The sequence below is a fragment of the Budorcas taxicolor genome, chromosome 1, assembly GCF_023091745.1.
Source record: "Budorcas taxicolor isolate Tak-1 chromosome 1, Takin1.1, whole genome shotgun sequence".
NCBI lineage: Eukaryota > Metazoa > Chordata > Mammalia > Artiodactyla > Bovidae > Budorcas > Budorcas taxicolor.
In genome coordinates this window covers 193930000-193956341 of record NC_068910.1, presented here as the reverse complement: position 1 = coordinate 193956341, position 26342 = coordinate 193930000, and positions in this window count along the sequence as shown.

Below are 26342 nucleotides of genomic sequence, written 5' to 3'. Positions count from 1 at the left end.
GACCACAGGTAACTCAAACCATGGGAAGTGAAACTGCAGATAAGTGGGGACTACTGTACCTGCCCTTTAGACTAGTAATTCCTTTTCTAGGAATAAAGCCAGAGTAAATAATTGGAGAAACACCTAAAGATGCTTTGAGGGTTATTCGTTACAAAGTTATTTATAGTAACAGTAAATCAGCAGGGAATTTTAATATTACCTTGTGATACAATCATATGATAGAATGCTGTGCACTTGGGTTGCATTCATCTGCAAGGGATTGAAAATGTGACTAACAGTACCTTTAACACATAGGATGTCTTCATCACCCGATAACAAGAAGTCTAGACGTAGGCAGTTCCAGGCTAATGCAGCAGCCCAAGGATATGGTTAAGAAATCAGACTCCATCTAGTTCCCTTCTTTTCATCCTTATTGTCATGGGATGGTCACCACCCCTCCGGATTTGACTAGCATTTCAGAAAGGAAGAAAGAAGAAACAGGAAAAAGATGGGAACGAGTCTATGTCTTTTTTTATAAGGGACCCACTCAGTGAGTTCTGCTTATTCCTATTGGCCAGACTGTGTCACATGGCCAATCCTACCTGCAGGAGTCTGGGAAGATAAGAATTTGTGGCTTTCCAGATTCTTTGAGGAAGTTAAGGGAGTGGAGGCATAGTCATTAAACCAAGTGACTGTTGAGTAGCCAATCTGTAGTGTCTGCCACAACAAAGCAGACTCTAGAAATTGTTAAGTAATACGAAAAAATCTCAGGCAATGTGAAATGTATTGAAGAAAAAAATTGGACACAAAACTGTAACCACAATATTATTATAATTAAAAAAAATGATATCTTTATCCCCCCCCCCCCCCAGTTCTACTGACTTGTAATGAACATATAATAGTGTATTAGTTTCAGGTATACAGCATATATGTATATATGACTTAGCAGCAGCAACAGCAGCATTGCAATATTATTGCCACAGCAAGTTTAGTTAACATCCGTCACTTCATATAGTTACTTTCCACCCCGCGGTGATGAAAACTTTTAAGATCTACTCTCTTGGCAACTTTTTTTTTTGGTAAATTGATTTACTTACTTTAATTGGAGGCTAATTACTTTACAGTATTTACAGTATTGTAATTTTTTTTTTTTTTTTTTTTTGCCATACATTGACATGAATCAGCCATGGATATACATGTGTCCCCCATCCTGATCCCCCTTCCCACCTCCCTCCCCATCCCATCCCTCAGGGTTGTCCCAGTGCACCAGCCCTGAGTGCCCTGTCTCATGCATTGAACCTGGACTGGCGATCTATTTCACATATGATAATATACATGTTTCAATGCTATTCTCTCAAATCATCCCACCCTCACCTTCTCCCACTGAGTCCAAAAGTCTCTTTACATCTGTGTCTCTTTTGCTGTCTCGCATATAGGGTCATCATTACCACCTTTCTAAATTTCAGATATATGCATTATTATACTGTATTGATGTTTTTCTTTCTGACTTACTTGACTCTGTATAATAGGCTCTAGTTTCATCCACCTCATTAGAACTGATTCAAATGCATTCTTTTTAATAGCTGAGTAATATTCCATTGTGTTTGTGTACCACAGCTTTCTTATCCATTCGTTTGCTGATGGACATCTAGGTTGCTTCCATGTCCTCAGTTCAGTTCAGTTTAGTTCAGTCAATCAGTCGTGTCTGACTCTTTGCGACCCCATGAATCGCAGCATGCCAGGCCTTCCTGTCCTAGCTATTGTAAACAGTGCTGCAATGAACATTGGGGTACACGTCTCTTTCAATTCTGGTTTTCTCGGTGTGTATGCCCAGCAGTGGGATTGCTGGGTCATATGGCAGTTCTATTTCTAGCTTTTTAAGGAATCTCCACACTGTTCTCCATAGTGGCTGTACTAGTTTGCATTCCCACCAATAGTGGGAATGCAAAGAGTTCCCTTTTCTCCATATTTATTGTTTGTGGACTTTTAAAAAATTATTTACTTATTCATCTGTGTCAGGTCTTAATTGTGGCCTGTGGGATCCTTCTTTGTGGCCCACAGACACTTTGGTTGTGGTGTGTGGGCTTAGTTGCTCTGCAGCATGTGAGACCTTAGTTCCCTGAGCAGGGATCAAGCCTGAGTCTCCTGCATTGCAAGGCAAATTCTTAACCACTGGACCACGAGGAAAGTCCCTTGGCAGCTTTGAAGTCAACAATATGGTATTGTTAGCTGTAGTCACCATGATGTAATTGCATTCCAATGACTTATTTATTTTTTAACTGAAAGTTTGTACCTTTCAACCACCTTCACTCGTTTTGTCCGCCTCTTAACTCCCGACTCTGACAACCACCAATCTGTTTCTATGAGTTCAGTTTTATTTATTTTTAGATTCCACGTACAAGTGAGATCATACAGTATTTGTCTTCTCTAGCTTATTTCACTGACTTCCCTGGTGGCTCAGAGGTTAAAGCGTCTGCCTGCAATATGGGAGACCCGGGTTCGATCCCTCGGTCGGGAAGATCCCCTGGAGAAGGACATGGCAACTCACTCCAGTACTCTTGCCTGGAAAATTTCATGGACAGAGGAGCCTTGTAGGCTACAGTCCATGGGGTCGCAAAGAGTCAGACACGACTAAGCGACTTCACTCACTCACTCAACTTATTTCACTTAGCATAATGCTCTCAAATTCTATCTATGTGATCGCAAATGGCAGGATGTCCTTCCTTTTGTGGCTAAATAATATTCCATTGTATATGAATGCCATATTTTCTTTATCTGTTCATCAGTCCATGGACACTTGGGTTGTTTTCACGTCTTGGCTATTGTAAATAATGCTGCAGTGAACTTCAGGATGCAGGTGTCTTTTCAAGATAGCAATTTTGTGTCCTTCAGATAAATACCCAGAAGTGGACTTGCTAGGTCATGCTGCTGCTGCTGCTAAGTCACTTCAGTCGTGTCCGACTCTGTGCGACCCCATAGACGGCAGCCCATCAGGCTCCCCCATCCCTGGGATTCTCCAGGCAAGAACACTGGAGTGGGTTGCCATTGCCTTCTCCGATGCATGAAAGTGAAAAGTGAAAGGGAAGTTGCTCAGCCGTGTCCGACTTTTCACGACCCCATGGACTGTAGCCCACCAGGCTCCTCTGTCCATGGGATTCCCCAGGCAAGAATACTGGAGTGAGTTGCCATTCCCTTCTCCAGGGGATCTTCCCAACACCCCTGGGGATCAAGCCTGAGTCTCCTGCATTGGCAGGCGAATTCTTTACCACTGAGCCACCAAGGAAGCTCGTATAGATAAAGGAAAGGTTTCCTTTTTATCATGGAGCAAGTCTGGGAATGATAATATTAAGGAAGATTATAGTGATTTTTAAGATCTCTCTCCTCTCCCTCTCTGCATGTGTATCTATACAAGCTTCCTTGGTGGCTCAGTGGTAAAAATTCACCTGCCAACGCAGGAGACTCACGCTTGATCCCCAGGGATGTTGGGAAGATCCCCTGGAGAAGGGAATGGCAACTCACTCCAGTATTCTTGCCTGGGAAATCCCATGGACAGAGGAGCCTGGCAGGCTACAGCCCATGGGGTTGCAAAGAGTCAGACGTGACTTAGCAACTAAAAAACAGTAACAATCCATCTGCCTATACACACACACAAACACAAAAGGAGTTGGTTTGGGTTTTTTTTTTAATCCCAAACTGGAAAATCTTCATATACCAAAAACCCTGAAGCCAAGTGCTTTCCCAGGCTCCAGGACTGCTGGCCTTTCAGATGATGGCCCTGGTCACCGACATTCCTGGGAGACCTCCCTATCACCTCTGCCCTTGCTGCTCCTGGGAGCCCTCTCTTGGAACTTCACCCTGAACCTCTTTCCAGGACTGATGTGCTCCTGTAGAAAGATCTCTCAAAGCTGTGGTCAGTCTGGTAGAGGTCTGCTCTACCAGAGTGGGTGGTAATCATGTGTCTCCTGAATGGAAGGGCCTTTGACCTTGGGGAGAGGGAGTGAACCAAGGAGGAATCTCCAAAGCAGAAGGGTAGAAAATGAGGAAAGCACTGACATACTCCTTTCCCAATTTGGAACCAGTCTGTTGTTCTATGTCTGGTTCTAACTGTTGCTTCTTGACCTGCATACAGGTTTCTCAGGAGGCAGGTAAGGTGGTCTGGTATTTCTATCTCTTGAAGAGTTTTCCACAGTTTGTTGTGATCCACATGGTCAAAGGCTTTGGCATAGTCAATAAAGAAGGAGTAGATGTTTTTCTGGAACTCTCTTACTTTTTCTGTCATCCAGCGAATGTGGGCAATGTGAGCTCTGCTTCCTCTGCCTTTTCTAACTCCAGCTTGAACATCTGGAAGTTCACGGTTCACGTACTGTTGAAGCCTGGCTTGGAGAATTTTGAGCGTTACTTTGCTAGCATGTGAAATGAGTACAATTGTGTGGTAGTTTGAACATTCTTTGACATTGCTTTTCTTTGGGATTGGAAGGAAAACTGACTTTTTCCAGTCCACTGGTGGCCACTGCTGAGTTTTGCAAATTTGCTGGCATATTGAGTGCAGCACTTTCACAGCATCATCTTTTAGGATTTGAAATAGCTCAGTTGGAATTCCATCACCTCTACTAGCTTTGTTCATAGTGATGCTTCCTAAGGCCCACTTGACTTCATGCTCCTGAATGTCTGGCTCTATGTGAATGATCACACCATCGTGGTTATCTGGGTCATTAAGATCTTTTTTGCATAGTTCTTCTGTGTATTCTTACCACCTCTTCTTAATATCTTCTGCTTCTGTTAGGTCCATACCATTTCTATCCTTTATTGTGTTTCCAAAATGGGAAATCTGGTTCCAAATTGGGAGAGGAGTACATCTAGGCTGTATATTGTCACCCTGTTTGTTTAACTTATATCCAGAGTTCAGTTCAGTTCAGTTCAGTCCTCAGTCATATCTGACTCTTTGCGACCCCATGGACTGCAGCACGCCAGGCCTCCCTGTCCATCACCAACTCCCAGAGTTTACTCAAACTCATATCCATTGAGTTGGTGATGCCATGCAACCATCTCATCCTCTGTCATCCCCTTATCCTGCTGCCTTCAATCTTTCCCAGCATCAGGGTCTTTTCAAATGAGTCAGTTCTTCGAATCAGGGGGCCAAAGTATTGAAGTTTCAGCTTCAGCATCAGTCCTTCCAATAAATATTCAGGACTGATTTCCTTTAGGATCATGTGCAGAGCACATCATGCGAAATGCTAGGCTGGATGAAGCACGAGCTAAAATCAAGATTGCCAGGAAAAATATCAATAACCTCAGATATGCCGATGACACACCCTTATGGCAGAAAGCGAAGCGGAACTAAAGAGCCTCTTGACGAAAGTGAAGGAGGAGAGTGAAAAAGTTGGCTTAAAACTCAACATTCAAAAAACTAAGATAATAGGATCCGGTCTCATCACTCCATGGCAAATAAATGGGGAAACAATGGAAACAGTGACAGACTTTATTTTCTTGGGCTCCAAAATCATTGCAGATGGTGACTGCATCCATGAAATCCAAAGACACTTGCTTCTTGGAAGAAAAGCTATGACCAACCTAGACAGCATATTAAAAAGCAGAGACATTACCATTACTTTGCCAAAAAAGGTCCATCTAGTCAAAGCCATGGTTTTCCCAGTACTCATGTATGGATGTGAGAGTTGAACCATAAAGAAGGCTGAGTGCCGAAGAATTGATGCTTTTGAACTGTGGTGTTGGAGAAGACTCCTGAGAGTGCCTTGGACAGCAAGGAGATCAAACCAGTCAATCCTAAAGGAAATCAGTTCTGAATATTCATTGGAAGGACTGATCTGAAGCTGAAGCTCCAATACTTTGGCCATCTGATGGGAAGAACTGACTCCTTGGAAAAGACCCTGATTCTGGGAAAGATTGAGGGCAGGAGGAGAAGGGGACTACAGAGGATGAGATGATTGGGTGGCATCACCAACTCGATGGGTATGGGTTTGCACAAGCTTCAGTAGTTGGTTCTGGACAGGGAAGCCTGGAGTTTTGCAATCCATGGGGTTGCAAAGAGTCAGAAACAACTGAATCAAACCTTGAACTGAATGAATGGAGACAGGCGAGGTGGGAGGGCACTGCTGTTAGTGTTGGACACCTGGGTCTGCTGCCTTGCCCTCTGAGCAGGAAGGGGAAAATGAGCATAACAATGAGACAGAGAGATCACAGCCACTGAGCACGTCTGTATGTTGTATGAAGTTCTCTACCACTCATCTCAGGCTCATGACTACCTGAGGAGGGCGCTCTTTTTTGGTCCATGTCATATACAGTAGCTGTGGAGTTGTACTCCAGATTCAGTTCCCCACCCATATCAGTAAGACTTGGAAAGTCACTGAAGTGTCTGTGCTCCAGTTTCCTCTCTATAAAAGGAGACAAAAATAGGATTTCATCAGAGGGTTGTTCTGAGGATGAAGTGAATTAATACATATAAAGAGCCTGGCACAGGATCTGGCTAGTAGTAAACCCTCACAAAATATCAAGCTCCATTATTACAAAGTTTTTCAGATTAGTTCAGTTGCTCAGTTGTGTTTCAATCTGCAACGCCATGGACTGTAACATGCCAGGCTTCCCTGTCCATCACCAATTACCAGAGCTTGCTCAAACCCATGTCCATTGAATCAGTGATGCCATCCATCCTTCTCATCCTCTGTCATCCCCTTCTCCTCCTGCCTTCAATCTTTCCCAGCATCAGGGTCTTTTCCAATGAGTCAGTTCTTCCCATCAGGTGGCCAAAGTATTGGCGCTTCAGCTTCAGCATCAGTCCTTCCAATGAATATTCAAGACTGATTTCCTTTAGGATGGACTGGTTGGATCTCCTTGCAGTCCAAGGGACTCTCAAGAATCTTCTCCAGCACCACAGTTCAAAAGCATCATTTCTTCAGCGCTCAGCTTTCTTTATGGTCCAACTCTCACATCCATACATGACTACTGGAAAAACCATAGCTTTAACTAGATGGACCTTTGTTGCAAAGCATTGTCTCTGCTTTTTAATATGCTGTCTATGTTTGTCATAGCTTTTCTTACAAGGAGCAAGCATCTTTTCATTTCATGGCAGCAGTCACCATCTGCAGTGATTTTTGAGTCCAAAAATTAAAGTCTGTCACTGTTTCCAGTGTTTCCCCATTTATCTGCCATAGAGTGATGGGACCAGATGCCATGATCTTAGTTTTTCTGAATGTTGAATTTTAAGCCAGCTTTTTCACTCTTCTCTTTCACTTTCATCAAGAGGCTCTTTAGTTCTTTGCTTTCTGCCATAACGGTGGAGTCTTCTGTGTATCTGAGGTAATTGATATTTCTCCCAGCAATCTTGATTCCAGCTTGTGCTTCATCCAGCCTGGAATTTTGCATGATGGATGGACTGGAATGGGTGAATTTAACTCAGATGACCATTATATCTACTACTGTGGTCAGGAGTACCTCAGAAGAAATGGAGTAGCCATCATGGTCAACAAAAGCGTCCAAAATGCAGTACTTGGATGCAATCTCAAAAATGACAGAATGATCTCTGTTCGTTTCCAAGGCAAACCATTCAGTATCACTGTAATCCAAGTCTATGCCCCAACCAGTAATGCTGAAGAAGCTGAAGTTGAATGGTTCTATGAAGACCTACAAGACCCTGTAGAACTAACACCAAAAAAAGATGCTCTTTTCATTATAGGGGACTGGAATGCAAAAATAGAAAGTCAAGAAACACCTGGAGTAACAGGCAAATTTGGCCTTGGAATGCGGAATGAAGCAGGGCAAAGACTAATAGAGTTTTGCCAAGAAAATGCACTGGTCATAGCAAACACCCTCTTCCAACAACACAAGAGAAGACTCTACACATGGACATCACCAGATGGTCAACACCGAAATCAGATTGATTATATTCTCTGCAGCCAAAGATGGAGAAGCTCTATACAGTCAACAAAAACAAGACCAGGAGCTGATTGTGGCTCAGATCATGAACTCCTTATTGCCAAATTCAGACTTAAATTGAAGAAAGTAGGGAAAACTCCTAGACCATTCAGGTATGACCTAAATCAAATCCCTTATGATTATACAGTGGAAGTGAGGAATAGATTTAAGGGCCTAGATCTGATAGAGTGCCTGATGAACTATGGAATGAGGTTCATGACATTGTACAGGAAACAGGGATCAAGACCATCCCCATGGAAAAGAAATGCAAAAAAGCAAAATGGCTGTCTGGGGAGGCCTTACAAATGGCTGTGAAAAGAAGAGAGGCGAAAAGCAAAGGAGAAAAGGAAAGATATAAGCATCTAAATGCAGAGTTTCAAAGAATAGCAAGAAGACATAAGAAAGCCTTCTTCAGCGATCAATGCAAAGAAATAGAGGAAAACAACAGAATGGGAAAGACTAGAGATCTCTTCAAAAAAATTAGAGATACCAAGGGAACATTTCATGCAAAGATGGGCTCGATAAAGGACAGAAATGGTCTGGACCTAACAGAAGCAGAAGATATTAAGAAGAGGTGGCAAGAATGCACGGAAGAACTGTACAAAAAAGAGCTTCACGACCCAGATAATCACGATGGTGTGATCACTCACCTAGAGCCAGACATCCTGGATTGTGAATTCAAGTGGGCCTTAGAAAGCATCACTACGAACAAAGCTAGTGGACGTGATGGAATTCCAGTGGAGCTATTTCAAATCCTGAAAGATGATGCTGTGAAAGTGCTGCACTCAATATGCCAGCAAATTTGCAAAACTCAGCAGTGGCCACAGGACTGGAAAAGGTCAGTTTTCCTTCCAATCCCAAAGAAAGGCAATGCCAAAGAATGCTCAAACTACCACACAATTGTACTCATCTCACATGCTAGTAAAGTAATGCTCAAAATTCTCCAAGCCAGGCTTCAACAATATGTGAACTGTGAACTCCCTGATGTTCAAGCTGGTTTTAGAAAAGGTAGAGGAACCAGAGATTAAATTGCCAACATCTGCTGGATCATGGAAAAAGCAAGAGAGTTCCACAAAAACATCTATTTCTGCTTTATTGACTATGCCAAAGCCTTTGACTGTGTGTATCACAATAAACTGTGGAAAATTCTTCAAGAGATGGGAATAGCAGACCACCTGACCTGCCTCTTAAGAAACCTGTATGCAGGTCAGGAAGCAACAGTTAGAACTGGACATGGACCAACAGACTGGTTCCAAATAGGAAAAGGAGTACATCAAGGCTGTATATTGTCACCCTGCTTATTTATATGCAGAGTACCTTGTGAGAAACGCTGGGCTGGAAGAAGCACAAACTGGAATCAAGATTTCCAGGAGAAATATCAATCACCTCAGATATGCAGATGACACCACCCTTATGGCAGAAAGTGAAGAGGAACTAAAAAGCCTCTTGATGGAAGTAAAAGAGGAGAGTGAAAAAGTTGGCTTAAAGCTCAACATTCAGAAAACGAAGATCATGGGATCTGGTCCCATCACTTCATGGGAAATAGATGGGGAAACAGTGGAAACACTGTCAGACTTTATTTTTTGGGGCTCCAAAATCACTGCAGATGGTGACTGCAGCCATGAAATTAAAAGACGCTTGCTCCTTGGAAGAAAAGTTATGACCAACCTAGATAGCATATTCAAAAGCAGAGACATTACTTTACCGACTAAGGTCCGTCTAGTTAAGGCTATGGTTTTTCCAGTGGTCATGTATGGATATGAGAGTTGGACTGTGAAGAAGGCTGAGCGCTGAAGAATTGATGCTTTTGAACTGTGGTGTTGGAGAAGACTCTTGAGAGTCCCTTGGACTGCAATGAGATCCAACCAGTCCATTCTGAAGGAGATCAGCCCTGGGATTTCTTTGGAAGGAATGATGCTAAAGCTGAAGCTCCAGTACTTTGGCCACCTCATGCGAAGAGCTGACTCATTGGAAAAGACTTTGATGCTCGGAGGGATTGGGGGCAGGAGAAGAAGGGGACGACTGAGGATGAGATGGCTGGATGGCATCACTGACTCGATGGACGTGGGTCTGAGTGAACTCCGGGAGTTGGTGATGGACAGGTAGGCCTGGTGTGCCGCAATTCATGGGGTCGCAAAGAGTCAGACACGACTGAGTGACTGAACTGAACTCTGCATATAAGTTAAATAAGCAGGGTGACAGTATACAGCCTTGATGTACTCCTTTCCCAATTTGGAACCAGTCTGTTGTTCCATGTCTGGTTCTAACTGTTGCTTCTTGACCTGCATACAAATTTTTCAGGAGGCAGGTAAGGTGGGCTGGTATTTCCATCTCTTGAAGAGTTTTCCACAGTTTGTTGTGATCCACATGATGAAAGGGTTTGGCATAGTCAATAAAGAAGTAGATGTTTTTCTGGAACTCTTGCTTTTTTTGTCATCCAACGAATGTTGGCAATTGCTTCCTCTGCCTTTTCTAAATCCAGCTTGAACATCTGGAATTTCATGGTTCATGTGCTGTTGAAGCCTGGCTTGGAGAATTTTGAGCATTACTTTGGTAGCATGTGAAATGAGTGCAATTGTGTGGTAGTTTGAACATTCTTTGACATTGCTTTTCTTTGGGATTAGAAGGAAAACTGACCTTTTCCAGTCCGCTGGTGGCCACTGCTGAGTTTTGCAAATTTACTGGCATATTGAATGCAGCACTTTCACAGCATCATCTTTTAGGATTTGAAATAGCTCAGTTGGAATTCCATCACCTCTACTAGCTTTGTTCATAGTGATGCTTCCTAAGGCCTGCTTGATTTCGGATTCCAGCATGTCTGGCTCTAGGTGGGTAATTATGCCACCGTGGTTATCTGGGTCATGAAGATCTCTTTTGTTTTTAATACAGAGAAGTTTTTCATCAAGATCAAAAAAATAATGCACATGAAGCAACAGGTACAGCGAATGCATCTAACAAAGAGTACATATACTTTGATATGTATAATACCTGCTTCCTTCACTCCTGTATTTGATAACCGCGGAAACTGAGGCCTGGAGAGTGAAAAGACAGTTTCTGAAGGTCACATGGTAAGAGTGGGGGCAAATCTAAGACCTGGACGCAGGTTTCTTGGCTTCTAGCAAAGACCTGGGATACACACAGCAAACTGCCTGGGAAACTTACAAAAGGTACTGGAGGCACTTGGCACAGCATCTGGGGGCAGGGTGGGGAGTGGGCCTCAGGAAAGGCTGAAAAGACACTTGTATCCCCTGGGCCTGCCTTTTAGGGGGTCTTCCCACAGTCCGTCCTTAGCCTCGAGTGGCCCTTCCCTCCACATGTCTGAGTCATCCCAGACCTGCTCTTTCCTAGAATGAAAGAAATGCCCCTTGCTGCACTTGGGTCCCTAAGCAGTTTTGACTTTGGTCCTGCATGGCCTGTTCTCTTATGCTTGGCCCTGGCCACTGGGTATTGGCTCAGAAGACAGTCCCAGAGCCCACCACCTGGTCTATCTCAGTGGCCTGGCCAGGACACCAGATGAAGAGGGAAATTCAGCAGTCATAGACTTCAAAGGGACCAAAACTGGTGTCAAGTGAGAAAGCTCCGGGGAAGCCTGTGTCTGACCCCACGCCCAGTCCCAGCCCTGTCCCTGCCGGGGCTGATGGCCTGAAATCAACCTCCTTCTGTGGGACACGTGGCCACATGGTGTGTGTTTGCAGGGCTTCCATATACAGTCTTGACCTGCTCCAGGGCTGCTGGGCAGTCTCTGGGGTTGGTTAGGCTAGGTCCAAGATGCTTTGGGGTTACCAGATGGAAATAAATGTAGCATGACACTGTTTTTAGTATTAATGTTTTGAGAAACTGATCAGAAATCCTGTGTTTAACCCAAACTAGGAGCACCAGGTTATCTGAGGCAGTTTGGTGTTTGGCTGAAATTGGACCACAGCTCTGCACAGTCCCAGGGATTAGCCCATCCTGGTCCAACCAGGGCTGATTGGCATTGATGTCATCAGATTTCCCAGGAATAAAATGGTGACAAGATGATGACTGTTATATTGAGTGACCTCTGGGATTCTTTCTGTTTCTGAGATTCTGAGTCGTAAAATTGGTTCTGAACTCTGGCCACACCACCAAAGATGCACAACCAAGCATGGAGGGGTTCTGGAAGCCAGGAGTTATTAACAGGACTCATCTGCCTAGGGTATCATATGTACCTGGAGATGTCTGGTTGAAAGTTGATTAACTGGTAGGTAGGTAATTAAAAACATGATTTTTCTATTAAAACTTAACCCAAGTTCTACATTGGAATGTGTGAAGACCTTGTTGTCCTTTTAAAAATACACTGGCCCTTCACTTTTTCTCTGCATGTGTGCTAGGTCGCTTCAGTCATGACTGACTCTCTGCTACCCCATAGACTGTAGCCTGCCAGGCTCCTCTGTCCATGGGATTTGCCAGGCAAGAATACTGGAGTGGGTTGCCATGCCCTCCTCCAAGGGATCTTCCCAACTCAGGGATTGAACCCATGTCTCTTATGTCTCCTGCATTGGCGGGTGGGTTCTTTACCACTAGTGCCACCTAAGAAGCCCAACCTTTTCTCTAATGCCTCAAAATTATCTTAAAGAAAAGACCCTAACTGATATGCATTAGGTTTAACCCAAAGGAAAAAATTTCACATAGTGAAATTTCCCATCCCCTCCTCTCTGCAGACCAAGGGGGTATGTGTTTACTTGTAGCTACCGTGGATGTTAGGGCTTCCCTTATGGTTCAATGGTAAAGAATCAGCCTGCAGTGCAGGAGACCCAGGTTCGATCCCTGGATGCTGAAGATCTCCTGGAGAAGGAAATAGCAGCCCACTCCAGTATTCTTGCCTGGAGAATTTCATGGACAGAGGAGCCTGGCAGGCTACAATCCATGGGATTGCAAAGAGTTGAACATGACTAAGCAACTTAACACATACAGGGTGAATGTTGGATGCCCTGGTCTTCCCATGATAGTCCCTGGGCCCAGGGCAAGCCCTCGGGGGAGTTCTGGACTTTTGATGAACCCCCTCTGGACTCTGAGGCTTAGCTCCTCCTCTTCCCTCCTTTTGGGTGGTGGGAGGGAGATTCATTTCCCTGCAGGGGCTTTAGAGTCTGGTTAGTGCTTCCTATAAGGGGCAGTCTATATGGAGATCCTAAAAAGAGCCCTCAGTTCAGCTTGTACCCAGTCATCAGCAAAGGGCCAAGAGAGTTGTCCAGGTTCATACCCAGAGCTGTATCAACCCTGTGGGCACCTCCCTGATGTAGCTACCAACCATCCCTGTGTGTCTCACAGAGGGCAGGTGGGGCCTCTCTCTCGGAAAGGCAGGGAGACACAGGGCAAGTGCACCAGGCCCAAGACAGATAGCTGGGCAGGACCAGTGTGGGGGCTCTTTGAGAAACAGAGCGGCAGGGTAGGTAGGTGAGGAGGGTGCCCTCGCTGGCTCTGCTGTGCTGTATGTCTGCTTCTTCTGAGGGTCTGGATTTTGAAGGTACTTTCTACACATGTCCAGTGTGTGGTCTTCTCTGGGGCTGAGGAGTACAGTGGCTTAGCACACAGGCTCCGAGCCCGACAGACAGGGTTTTCATCCTACCCTGCCCCTGGCTACCAGTGTGCCATTAAGATATTTAATGCTCTGTGCCCTGGCTTCCTCATGTGGTGATGATATAGAGCCCCACCTCTCTATTAAGGATTGGAAGTGTTGATTGAAATAGTTCGGCTGCAATATAACATGGTAGGAGCCCCATAAATGTTGGCCCCCACTCACCTGACCACTATGTGTGGCAAACACCCTAGCTCCCATTTTCCTCCTTGTGGATATAGCCTCTGGCAGCCATGTGATACAGTGACCTCTAGTAGAGGCTAACAGCAACCCCATGGGTATGAGCATCATGAGCCCCTGATCTCCAGATGAGGTCCTTGGAGTCTATTATGAGCCAAACAGCATGCTACACTGTGGGCAGATATGTATAGGACCTGGCTTCCCTGGTGACTTAGTGTTAAAGAATATGCCTGCCAGTACATGAGATGCGGGTTTGATCCCTGAGTGGGAAAGATCCCCTGGAGAAGGAAATGGCAACCCACTTCAGTGTTCTTGTTTGGAAATCCTGTGGACAAAGGAGCCTACAAAGTCAGGCTATCGTCCATGGGGTCACAAAAGAGTCGGACTACATGGTTTCATGACTAAAACAGCAACAACAATGGATAAGACATGGCCTCTGCCCTCAGCAGGGTACCTAAACATAGAAGGCATTAGATAAGCCATGACAGCGTGGGCCAGATTTTCCCTGAGTACCCTGGTCCAAGATGGTCCAGAAGCACCCTGGTCAGAGATAAGTCCAGACAGGCCCCTTCCCCCTGCCTATACTCTTCCTTCAGATGGGCCTCCTTTCCCAGCGAGTAAGGAGCTCTAGGCCCTTGTGGGGCAGCTCCTGGATGCACAGGAAGAGAAATCTCTTTTGCTTCTGGTCATGATTGGGCTTGGATATGATGCTCGGGATGATGGCGGGCAGCCTGGGGCTGAGGTGGTACTAAGAATGGATCCACAGAGAGGGGAAAGCCCTTGGTCCTTGATGTGGTGCTCTCCCACTTCCCCACATTTGCTCAGGCCTTTCCTGCACCTGGAATGCCACCTCCCTGACTCAGTTTGTTTAAAACCTAGCTGTGAATCAAGACTCAGTTCCAATACCTCCTCTTCCATGTTGCCTTCCCAGATTTTCCAGCAGAGAGGACCTCTGAGCAACTAAATCCTCCACTGCGGCATTCTCAGAATGTCTGTGTCCAGATCTGACACCTTCCTGCATACACTGAGGCCTCCTGGAGGGCAGGGCTGTCTAGCCCATCTTCCACCCTTCTCATGGGACTATGTTGTATCTGGCAACCTCACAGAGAGGGGAGGGTCACAGTGGCTGTCCCATAAGAAGAAGGGTTTGAACTTTCACTGATGCTCTCTGCCAAGCCGGCAGATTGTGTTTTAGAGGTGCCGGCCGCCATGTTACTATGTCAATGGCTACAGCCCGGATACCTGAGAAAATGTTGGACTAGGAATGTTGTCTCCACTCCCAAGCCACTCTCCTGCCCCAGACTCTGCCCGCGGGGCCTGGGCAGGGGCACTGAGGTGTGTCCCAGCCTCGCTGCCATTCTAGCCGTGGCTGATGGGAGCTGACAGGCGGCCTAAATACACGCAGCAGCCTGACGCCCCACTAATCTCCGCATCATCCGTGGGTGAGTGTTTCCAACAGAGGTGGAGGAGACGATAAAAGGACCAGTGTTCCCGCACGCAGCGCTTCTAGTGAAGCGTGTTTGCATGGTGATTCACATCAGCACATTTTTAATATCCATGAACCCCTGCCGGCAAGGGTGGGAGCAGCCTTGTGCCAGAGCTCCTGACTCTGCAAATGTTCTGGACTTAGGAGAGAGCAGCCAGTGAGCAGGCAGGCAGGCTGCCTTTCTGGCTGGATTCCTCCAGCATGTTGTGTGCCAAATGCGATGTCCACACCACACACCCCTGGGGGGTTTCCTCTGGCCCAGCTCCTTGGAGTTGCCAGACCTAGACAAAGGCTTGTCCAAATAGCCACTCTTTGAGTTTGCTCCCAAGCAAAGGTGTTCCTCACCCAGAGTTAGACTAACAGCTTCCCACTGACTGTCAAAGGACCTTGCTACCCAGGGTTGCTGGGGATCCAAGGTGCCGGCCCACAGGACCTTGCAGCATGGTGAGGGGGCAGGAATGATCCCGGAGGTAGTACTTAGTCTGTCAGCTTTCCCATAATGTTCCAAGAAATATTCAAGGAGCAGAAGTTGTTACTAAGAATAGGAAAACCTGGTCCCTAGTCCCAAGAAGCACAAACAGAACAAAACAAACAGGAGAGGTACAGGACAGTGGGTACTATGAGAAAGGAAGATCATGGTCCCTGAATTCAGGGAGTGGCTTACTGCCCCCGCAAAGTCATCAGAGAAGCTTTGTGGGGAGACAGACATTTGAAGGATGGGTCACTTTCCAGTGTCTGGGTGAAGGAGTGGGGCTCAGTTGCTGCGCATGGTCAGCTACCAGTTGGGACCACTGGTTCAGTGTAGGTATGGGTTTGGGATTTGGGAGAAGGGATGGTGATAACAGAGAAGAATTCCCAGCCCCAGGCTCCACGGTTGAAAATATAGAACACGCCAGCAAGACCATCAGCTCCAAAAGGAGCTTATCTGGTTTGGTTCAGTTTGGATACCAAGCTCTTTTCTGTAACACCCGGGTAGAATCCACGTGGTCCAGGCATTGTATTGAACTGTGTCTGGAGGGAGAGGCTTTTTAGGTCAAGAATTGATGAAGATGACAAAAGGTGTAGTTGGAAGTTACTGGACATAGAATGAGTACTATGGGGTAATTCCCAGTGGCTCAGAGTGAATATAGATCAGCACTCAGACTTTCCTCACTATGAAACTAGTGGTGGACTTGAACTGGCAAGATCTACAAAAGAGCTCTGATTTGCCTGGGCAGGAGGCCTTGTCTCCCCTCTTTGGTCTTTCCTGTGACTCTTTATACCAGATTCCAGCATCTGAAGGTGTTAAAATGTTTATTAGTTTATAATTCCTGAGGCCTGAAACAGGATTGTTTGAAATTCCATCAAGTATGACATGATCCCAGGGAAGAAAGTGTCAGGTCCCCGGGTCTGGACTGGGAGGGGCACCCTGTGAGGTCAGCTTTCCTTGACCTCTAGATCACTCCGCAGTATACCATCGCATCCCACTCTTGTTCCCACACCACATAAGTGATGCCCATCTCCTATGTCCTGCTCTGGGTGAAGGGAGGTGAGGAAGTAGGTGGATGGGGCTTGCAGAGTCCATTCTGAATGCTAAGGGGACCCCTGGAGGTCCCAGAGACCTGCTGGGAGAAAAGGGAGAGGTGTGTGTCTGGGGTTCTTTCCTGATTCTTCTTCAGGCCCAGTTCAGGTAAAAGGATAGAAAAATTAACTAATGGAACAAAATAGAAAGACCCAATATGTGGTTCCTTGATTTACAAGAAAGGTGCCACTGCAATTTGGTAGTGGAAAGGATCATGTTTGCCAAAACTGATACTAAAGTAATTGGATGTCTGTATAGAAAGCAGAAATTAAAACAAAAGCAAAAGTAAAAAACACATCACACCATATAAAATTAAGAAGGAAGACAGACCTAAATGTGGGAAGTTAATCAATAAAGCAAGCAAAGTGAACAAAACAAAAAGAAAGGACAATCTACTGAATGGGAGAAGTATTTGCAAACAATATATCCAATAAGGCATGGATATGCAAAATATTTAAGAACTCATACAATTCAATAGCAAAATACCAAACACCCCAATTAAAAAATGAGCAGAGGACCAAAAGAGACATTTTTCCTAAGAAGATATATAGATAGCTAACAGACACATGAAAAGAAGTTCAAAGTCACTAATCATCAGAGAAACGCAAGTCAAAACCACAAGAGATATCACAATGTCACTTGTCAGATAGCTGTTATAAAAAAGACAAGAAATAGAAAATGTTGTCAAGGATGTGGAGAAAAGGGAATCTTCATGCACTATTGATGAGAACGTAAATTGATGGAACCACCATGGAAAACAGTATGGAGGGGTCTCAAAAAATTAAAAATAGAATTACCGTACAATCTAGCATTTCTACTTCTGGTACTTTATCCAAGGAAAACAAAACCACTGATTCAAAAATATATAGAGAGAGCTTTGTCCATTGCAGCATTATTTACAAAGATTTGAAAACAACCTATGTGTCTCTCATTAGATGAATGAATAAAGAAATCATGGTATGTCTAAAATAGAATATTACTCCACCATAAAAATGAATGAAATCTTGTCATTTGGGACAATGTAGGTGGACCTAGAAGGCATTGTGCTCAGTAAAATAAGTCAGACAGAGAAAGACAGATACCATGCAATTTCACTTATATGTGGAATAAAAGAAAAACCATAAATGAACAAACAAGAGAACAGAAACAGACTCATAGATACAGAGAACAAATGGGTTGTTGGCAGAGGGGAGAGAAGGAGGCAGACAGGTAAAATAGGTGAAAGGGATTAAGAGATACAAACTTCCAGTTAGAAAATAAATAAAGAAGTCATAGGGATATAATATACAACATAGGGAATATAGTCAATAATATTGTAATAATATTTCATGGTGAGAGATGGTAACTCGATTTGTGGAGATCATTTCATAATATATAAAAATACTGAATCACTGTGTTTTACACCTGAAACTAATACTGCATGCCGATTATACATCAATAAAATAAACAAAAGCTTCTAGAAGAAAATAGAGATTTGCATGACCCTGAAATAGGACAAGTTTCTTAAATAGGACACAGAAAACTACAAAAAAAAAAAAAATTTGTCCAAAACCCCCAACATTTATGCCTTGGATTATTTTTTTTTTCTTGACTAATTTCTCTGGTAAGGACTTCCAGTACTATGTTGAATAAAAGTGATGGGTAATTGATTCACTTTGCTATGCATCTGAAACTAACACAACCTTGTAAATCAACTACTCCAGTAAAAATTTTTTAGAAAGAATGAGACATGTTTAAAAACTGCATGAAAACTTTGTGAACCTAGACTGTTTTAATATTGAAGTGAAAATAAATATTTGATCTTTAACTCTCTAAAAAAAATAGAAGTGGTGAGAGGGGATATCCTTGCTATATATGAAAGACATACAAATAGTCAACAGGTATATGAAAAGATGCTCAACATCACTGATCAGGGAATGTAAATCAAACCCCCAATGAGATGTCACTTCATACCTTCAGGATGGCTATTATATATATTTTTAAAATAGACAAAAGGTATTGGTGAATTCAGTTCAGTCACTCAGTTGTGTCCGACTCTTTGCAACCCCATGGACTGCAGCACTCAAGGCTTCCCTGTCCGTCACCAACTCCTGGAGCTTGCTAAAAGCAAGTCTATTCAATTCCATCAAATCAGTGATGCCATCCAACCATCTCATCCTCTGTCATCCCCTTCTCCTCCTGCCTTCAATCTTTCCCAGCATCGGGGTCTTTTCCAGTGAGTCAGTTCTTCCCATCAGGTGGCCAAAGTATTGGAGCTTCAACTTCAATATCAGTCCTTCCAATGAATATTCAAGACTGATTTCCTTTAGGATTAACTGGTTTGATCTCCTTGCAGTCCAAGGGACTCTCAGAAGTCTTCTCCAACATCACAGTTAAAAAGCATCAATTCTTCGGCACATAGCTTTCTTTATGGTTCAACTCTCATATCCATACATGACTACTGGAAAAACCATAGCTTTGACTAGATGGACCTTTGCTGGCAAAGTAATGTCTTTGCTTTTTAATATGCTGTCTAGGTTGGTCATAGCTTTTCTTCCAAGGAGCAAGTGTCTTTTGATTTCATGGCTGCAGTCACCATCTGCAGTGATTTCAGAGCTCCCCCAAATAAAATCTGTCACTGTTTCCATTGTTTCTCCATCTATTTGTCATGAAGTGATGGGACCAGATGCCATGATTTATGTATTTTGAATGTTGAGTTTTAAGCCAGCTTTTTCACTCTCTTTCACTTTCATCAAGAGGCTCTTCACTTCTTCTTCGCTTTCTGCCATAAGGATGGTGCCATCTGCATATCTGAGGTTATTGATATTTCTCCTAGCAGTCTTGATTCCAGCTTGTGCTTCATCCAGCCTGGCATTTTATATGCTGTGCTCTGCATATAAGTTAAATAAGCAGGGTGACAATATACAGCCTTGATGTACTCCTTTCCCAATTTGGAACCAGGTCATTGTTCCATGTCTGGTTCTAACTGTTGCTTCTTGACCTGCATACAGATTCTCAGGAGGCAGGTAAGGTGGTCTGGCATTCCATCTCTTTAAGAATTTTCCACAGTTTTTGTTGTGATCCACACAGTCAAAGGATTTGGTGTAGTCAGTAAAGCAGAAGTAGATTTTTTTCTGGAACTCTCTTGCCTTTTCTATGATCCAACAGATGTTGGCAGTTTGAGTACTGGTGAGGATGTGGAGAAATTGGAACCCTTGCATACTGTTTCTGGAAGTGCAAAACAGTGCAGCCACTATGGGATATAGTATGGAGGTTCCTTAATATTTTAAAAATAGAACCAGTAATCCCAGTTCTGGTATTTATCTAAAAGAGTTAAAATCAGGATCTTGACAAGATATTAGCACTTTCGTGTTTGCCACAGCACTATTCCCAATAGCCAAGATGTGAAAACGTCTAAATGTTCATTTACAGGTAAATCAATAATGAAAATATGCTATACATATACAATGTAATATTATTCAGCCTCAAAAAAGGTAATCCTGCAATGTGTAACCACATGGGTGAACCTTGAGAATATTATGCAAAGTGAAAGAAGCCAGTCACAGAAGGACAAATGCTGCCTGATTCCACTTTAATTAAAGGGTGGAATGCAGACTGCCAGGGGCTTGCGGAAGGAGAAATGAATTACTAATCAACAGTCATAAATTTTTCTGTTAAGCAAGATAAACAAGTTCTAAAGGTCTGCTATACAACATTGTACCTATATTCAACAATGCAGTATTGTATTGTGCACTTAAAATTTTAAGAGGGACAAACAAGTAATCTCAAAAATATACATGCAACTCCTGTAGCTCAATTCCAGAAAAATAAACGACCCAATCAAAAAATGGGCCAAAGAACTAAATAGACATTTCTCCAAAGAAGACATACAGATGGCTAAAAAACACATGAAAAGATGCTCAACATCACTCATTATCAGAGAAATGCAAATCAAAACCACAATGAGGTACCATTTCACACCAGTCAGAATGGCTGCGATCCAAAAGTCTACAAGCAATAAATGTTGGAGAGGGTGTGGAGAAAAGGGAACCCTCTTACACTATTGGTGGGAATGCAAGCTAGTACAGCCACTATGGAGAACAGTGTGTAGATTCCTTAAAAAACTGGAAATAGAACTGCCTTATGACCCAGCAATCCCACTACTGGGCATACACACCAAGGAAACCAGAACTGAAAGAGACACCTGATGTTCATCGCAGCACTGTTTATAATAGCCAGGACATGGCAGTAACCTAGATGTCCCTCAGGAGATGAATGGATAAGCAAGCTGTGGTACATATACACAATGGAGTATTACTCAGCCACTAAAAAGAATACATTTGAATCAGTTCTAATCAGGTGGATGAAACTGGAGCCTATTATGCAGAGTGAAGTAAGCCAGAAAGAAAAACACCAATACAGTATACTATCGCATATATATGGAATTTAGAAAGATGGTAATGATAACCCTGTATGCGAGAGAGCAAAAGAGACACAGATGTATAGAACAGTCTTTTGGACTCTGAGGGAGAGGGAGAGGGTGGGATGATTTGGGAGATTGGCATTGAAACATATATAATATCATATAAGAAACGAATCGCCAGTCCAGGTTAGAGGCAGGATACAGGATGCTTGGGGCTGGTACATGGGGATGACCCAGAGGGATGGTAAGGGGAGGGAGGTGGGAGGGGTGTTCAGAATGGGGAACACGTGTACACCTGTGGCGGATACATGTTGATGTATGGCAAAACCAATACAATATTGTAAAGTAATTAGCCTCCAATTAAAATAAATAAATTTAAATTAAAAAAATAAATAAAACAATGATGCAAAAAGGATTAGATAAATTAAAAAAAAAGAGCGTGGTTTTGTTCTCACCACAATAAAATAGCACACCACTTTTGTTTTTAAGGGAACCCAGGGTAAAGCAGCATAGGTCACCCTCTTCCCCTTATCTGATGTCTCTGGGAGTTGGGAGTGTGGAGACCCTGGCCTGATGACATCTGACTGGGAGTGTCCAGTTGGGTGGGAGAAAGGATGATGGCTGCCCCACTGCCACCTCTAGCCTCTTCCCACCTACAAAGGGAAAAATAAGAACCAGAGGCCCCAGGCACTCCTGGGAGGTCTGGTCCTGACAGCTTCCTCCCGGAACAATGAGCTGACACTGGATAGTCTGCAATCACCCGCCAGTTACTCTTCCTGTCGCAGCTCAATCAGCTTGTCAGGGCCTGGGAAACGAGGCGGGGTCTCTGGATGTGTAGGTTCCGGTCGGACAAATTCAGAGTCCCTAAATGCATTCCAGCTCCCCAGGTTCTGAGCCAATTGCTTTGCCTCCCTGTTTTTAGAGGGATGTTAAAAAAATAAAAAAAGGGACCAACTGAATGAGTTGGTTTCAATTTCCTTTGCCTAAAGATGTCATGTGTTGTGTTCATGCTGGTGGTCTCCAGTGCTGGAGCGGGTTGCAGTCAAATGCTCATTTGGAGAGAAGGAGTGACTACTGGAGAATGTCCACCTCTCCCTGTAGTTTAGTCTTCTCTTTCCAAGGCTGATTTCAGCTTTTATAACATTCTTCCAAAGTCTCAGTCTGCTCCATGCTGGCTGCTGGAGACAGCAGTGAAGGGACACAGTCTTTACCTGCTAAGAGCTCATGTTGCTGGTGTAATTTAGCTGATAAGTCATGTCTGACTCTTTTTGCGACCCCATAGACTGTAGCCCACCAGGCTCCTCTGTCCATGGGATTTCCTTGGCAAGAATACTGGAGTGGATTGCCATTTTCTTCCCCAGGGGATCTTCCCGACCCAGGCATGGAACCTGCATCTTCTGCGTTGGCAGATTCTTTACCACTAAGCCACCAGGGAAGCCCTCAGAGCTCATGAGGTGAAGTGAAGTCGCTCAGTCGTGTCTGACTCTTTGCAACCCCATGGACTGTAGCCTATCACGCTCCTCCATCTATGGGATTTTCCAGGCAAGAGTGCTGGAGTGGATTGCCATCTCCTTCTCCAGGGGATCTTCCCAACCCAGGAATCGACCTGGGTCTCCTGCATTGCAGGCAGACGCTTTACCTGAGCTCATAGCTGCCTGGAAATGAGCATGCAGTTGTAGGAGTGTGGGGTAGTGGGATGGAGGGAAGGTGCCTGCCTCTCTGGTTAGTGGGGTCAGAGCTCAGGCTGGGGCACAGGACTTCTAGGTTGTAGGCCTACATCTGCTATGTTTTATACATCACTGTGCAAACTGATATTCACCTCTTAACTTCTGAGGGCCTCAGTTTTCACCTATGTAAAGCGGGAGGGAACCCCTCTGTTCTGGCAAACCTCTGGAACCATTATGAGGGACAGAAATCAGCTGTGAAGTTGCCTGGGAGAAGGGGATGCAAATACGGCTTAGGTGCTGAGGTCTATGTTTGTTCTGTTTGCTACTGCCAGTGAACAAAAGGCTATGACTGCACTTGGAGAAAACATACCTTGAAGTTCTTGATTTCTCTGAGTATGCCCAGGGTCGTCCCAGAACCCCAAGACCACAGTTAATACTGTAGTCTTGTTGCACTTCCCAATGAAGGCATGGCTGGGTAGTGCTGTCTGGTGGTCTAGCTGTCCAGATAGAGCCCTCCTGGGAGCAAGTCTACATGAGTTCAGGCTTGATGGTGCCCACCTCATAGATGGGAGCTGGAAGCAAGGATGAGAAGGGGCTTTGCTGCTGTACAGAATAAGTCCTGTCCTGTGGCTCTCATAGTTCATAGTAGAATCTGCCTTTGTTTCCCTGTTCCTCTCCCTGCACTTGGATGAATATTGGAATGTCGCTGCCTGGGTGTAGCAATACTAGAGGAAGGTGGGATTGGAGGTCACAGAGTAAGCAATGCTCCTGAGCGTGGTACAGGGTGACAGGATGAGGACAGAGGCATCCTGATGAAGGGCGACTCTCAGGTCACAGGGGTCAGGACACCTGTGGAGGACTGGCCATCCCTTCCCGGGACACTATTCTCCGGCCACTGAAACTGATGGACTTGCTGTCCTTGCACTTTTCTCTCCACTTTTCTCTCTCTACTCCTCACCTCTCCTTTTTCCTTTTCCTTCCTTTTCTTTTTCTTTCCCCTATCTTTCTCCCTTTGTCTTCTCTCAGTCCCAACTCTGCTTAGGTATCCCACTGTCTCCAGATTCACTCAGCCCAGAGGCAACCGTGCAAATTTCTGTTTCCATCTTTATTCATTACTAGCATATACTTTTTAAATCTTTGATGCGATTATAATAGTTGCTTTAAAATCCTTGTCTGCTAATCCCAACATACACATCTCCATTATTTGTCTTTTCTCTTGAGAATTGATCATACTTTCCTGTTCTTCATATCTTAAGTAATGTATTTTTAATTGTATCCTACACCCTGTGAGTATAATATTGTGGAGGCACTGGATTTTGTTATATTCTTATGGAAAATGTTGATTTTTTGTTTGTTTGTTTGTTTTAGCTGGTCATTAACTGGGTTGGAAGTTCTTTTATTCTCAACTAGACAGCTTTGATCCTGCTCCATGAGTCCATAGGTCAGCAGTGACCCATGGTTTGACAGAATTTGCATATAGAATTCAGGCTCCTTGTCTTCAGATCTATCCTTAGAAAGGAGATGCCCCTTTCTCTTTGCATCAGCTAAGGTCTTCCTGAACTTTATCTTCTGGTTCTTTAAGTCAGAACTGCATTTTCCGTAAGAAATTTGGTCACATCTCATGGTGCTTATGGCTCATCACAGCTCAGATATGGCTCAGTGTCTATTCAAGTTGACTCTGAACCATCTTCAAGCTAAAAGCCATAAAAATGGGAAGTGACTTGTGCCCCATCCTTCCTTCCACATGCCGACTCTCTTCTAGAATCTGCTTGCTTTTGGTCACTGTCCAGTACCTTTAGATAGTTGTATTAATATTTTAAATTTGGTCCAGAATTAATGGTTATTGGATTATCACTGGGTCCAATAAGAGTTCACTTGGTTGTATCAAAGGTGAAAGTCCTCTTTTTCTCCTTCACCATTTTTAGAGTGTTTGTCTCATGGTTTCAAGATGACTGTGGTGGTTCAAGCCATTGTGTTAGCATTCCAGGCTGCAAGGACGATGAAAGAGGAAGGGCACGTATTCCCAATGTATGGCAAAACCAATACAGTATTGTAAAATAAAGAAAAAAAAATTTCCTTAAAAATTAAAAAAAAAAAAGAAAGAGGAAGGGCAACATGTGCTTTCCAGCTGCATCAGCTACCCTTTAAAGGATAGTCCCATAATTCTCCCCCAACGACTTCTACCTGCATCTCATTGTCAGAATTTAATTGCAGAGTTATGAATATGAAATGTTATTATTAAGCTGTTCAGTTCAGTTGCTCAGTTGTGTCCGACTCTTTGAGACCCCATGAACTGCAGCCACGCCAGGCTTCCCTGTCCACCACCACTCCCAGAGCTTGCTCAAACTCATGTCCATCAAGTCAGTGGTTCCATCCAACTATCTCATCCTTTGTCATCCCCTTCTCCTCCTACCTTCAATTTTCCCCAGCATCAGGGTCCTTTCCAATGAGTCAGTTCTTCCCATCAGGCCAAAATATTGGAGCTTCAGCTTCATCATCAGTCCTTCCCATGAATATTCAGGACTGATTTCCTTTAGGATTGACTGGTTTGATCTCCTTGCAGTCCAAGGGACTCTCAAGAGTCTTCTCCAACACCACAGTTCAAAAGCATCAATTCTTCAGCGCTCAGCTTTCTTTATGGTCTAACTCTCACATCCATACATAACTACTGGAAAAACCATAGCTTTGACTAGATGGACCTTTTTGTTGTCAAGTAATGTCTCAGATTTTTAATATGCTGTCTAGGTTTGTCATAGCTTTTATTCACAAGGAGCAAGTGTCTTTTAATTTCATGGATGCAGTCACCATCTGCAGTGATTTTGGAACCCAAGAAAACAGTCTCTCACTGTTTCCATTGTTTCTCCATCTATTTGCCATGAGTGATGGGACTGGTGATTATTAACTGATTATTAAGATGGGCACATTCATATTCTCAACAGAATTAGAGTTAAGTTAGTAAAGAAGGAGAGAGAATGACTCAGGAAGGTAACTAAAAGCTATCCCATTTGATAGGGATGTTATGGAGAGTAAAAATATTAATGCATGTTGACTGTTTAGTACCACTCCTGGAGCATAGAAAGTGCTGCATAAATGTTGATTTTAGTATTGCTGTAAGTTTCACAGCAGAAATAATCCAGGGGATGATGGAAGTCCTAAAGAGAGATACCTAGTCCAACTAGGCATGGAGGGGTGACAAAGAAAACCTCCCAGAAGGCAAACCTGAAAGACAGGTAAATGCTAACTAGGTAAGAGAGGAAAGGAGTTCCAGGCAGGAGAAAGAGCTCTGAGTAAAAGCTTAGCAATGAGAGACAGTCTGTTATGTGTATGGATATAGTAATATTCCACAGAATGTACAGAATGGTGAGTGCAAAGTCATGACCAGTAGTCAGGACTGGAACATGGAAAGGAGCTGATTCATCTCCACTGTCCAAAAGAGTGCCCAGCACATAATGCGGGATAATTCTCTATCTGGTTGGGTAGCAGCCAAGTTAGAGTGTGTATGAACACCCATGCACAGACTCACACACACTCACACTCACATG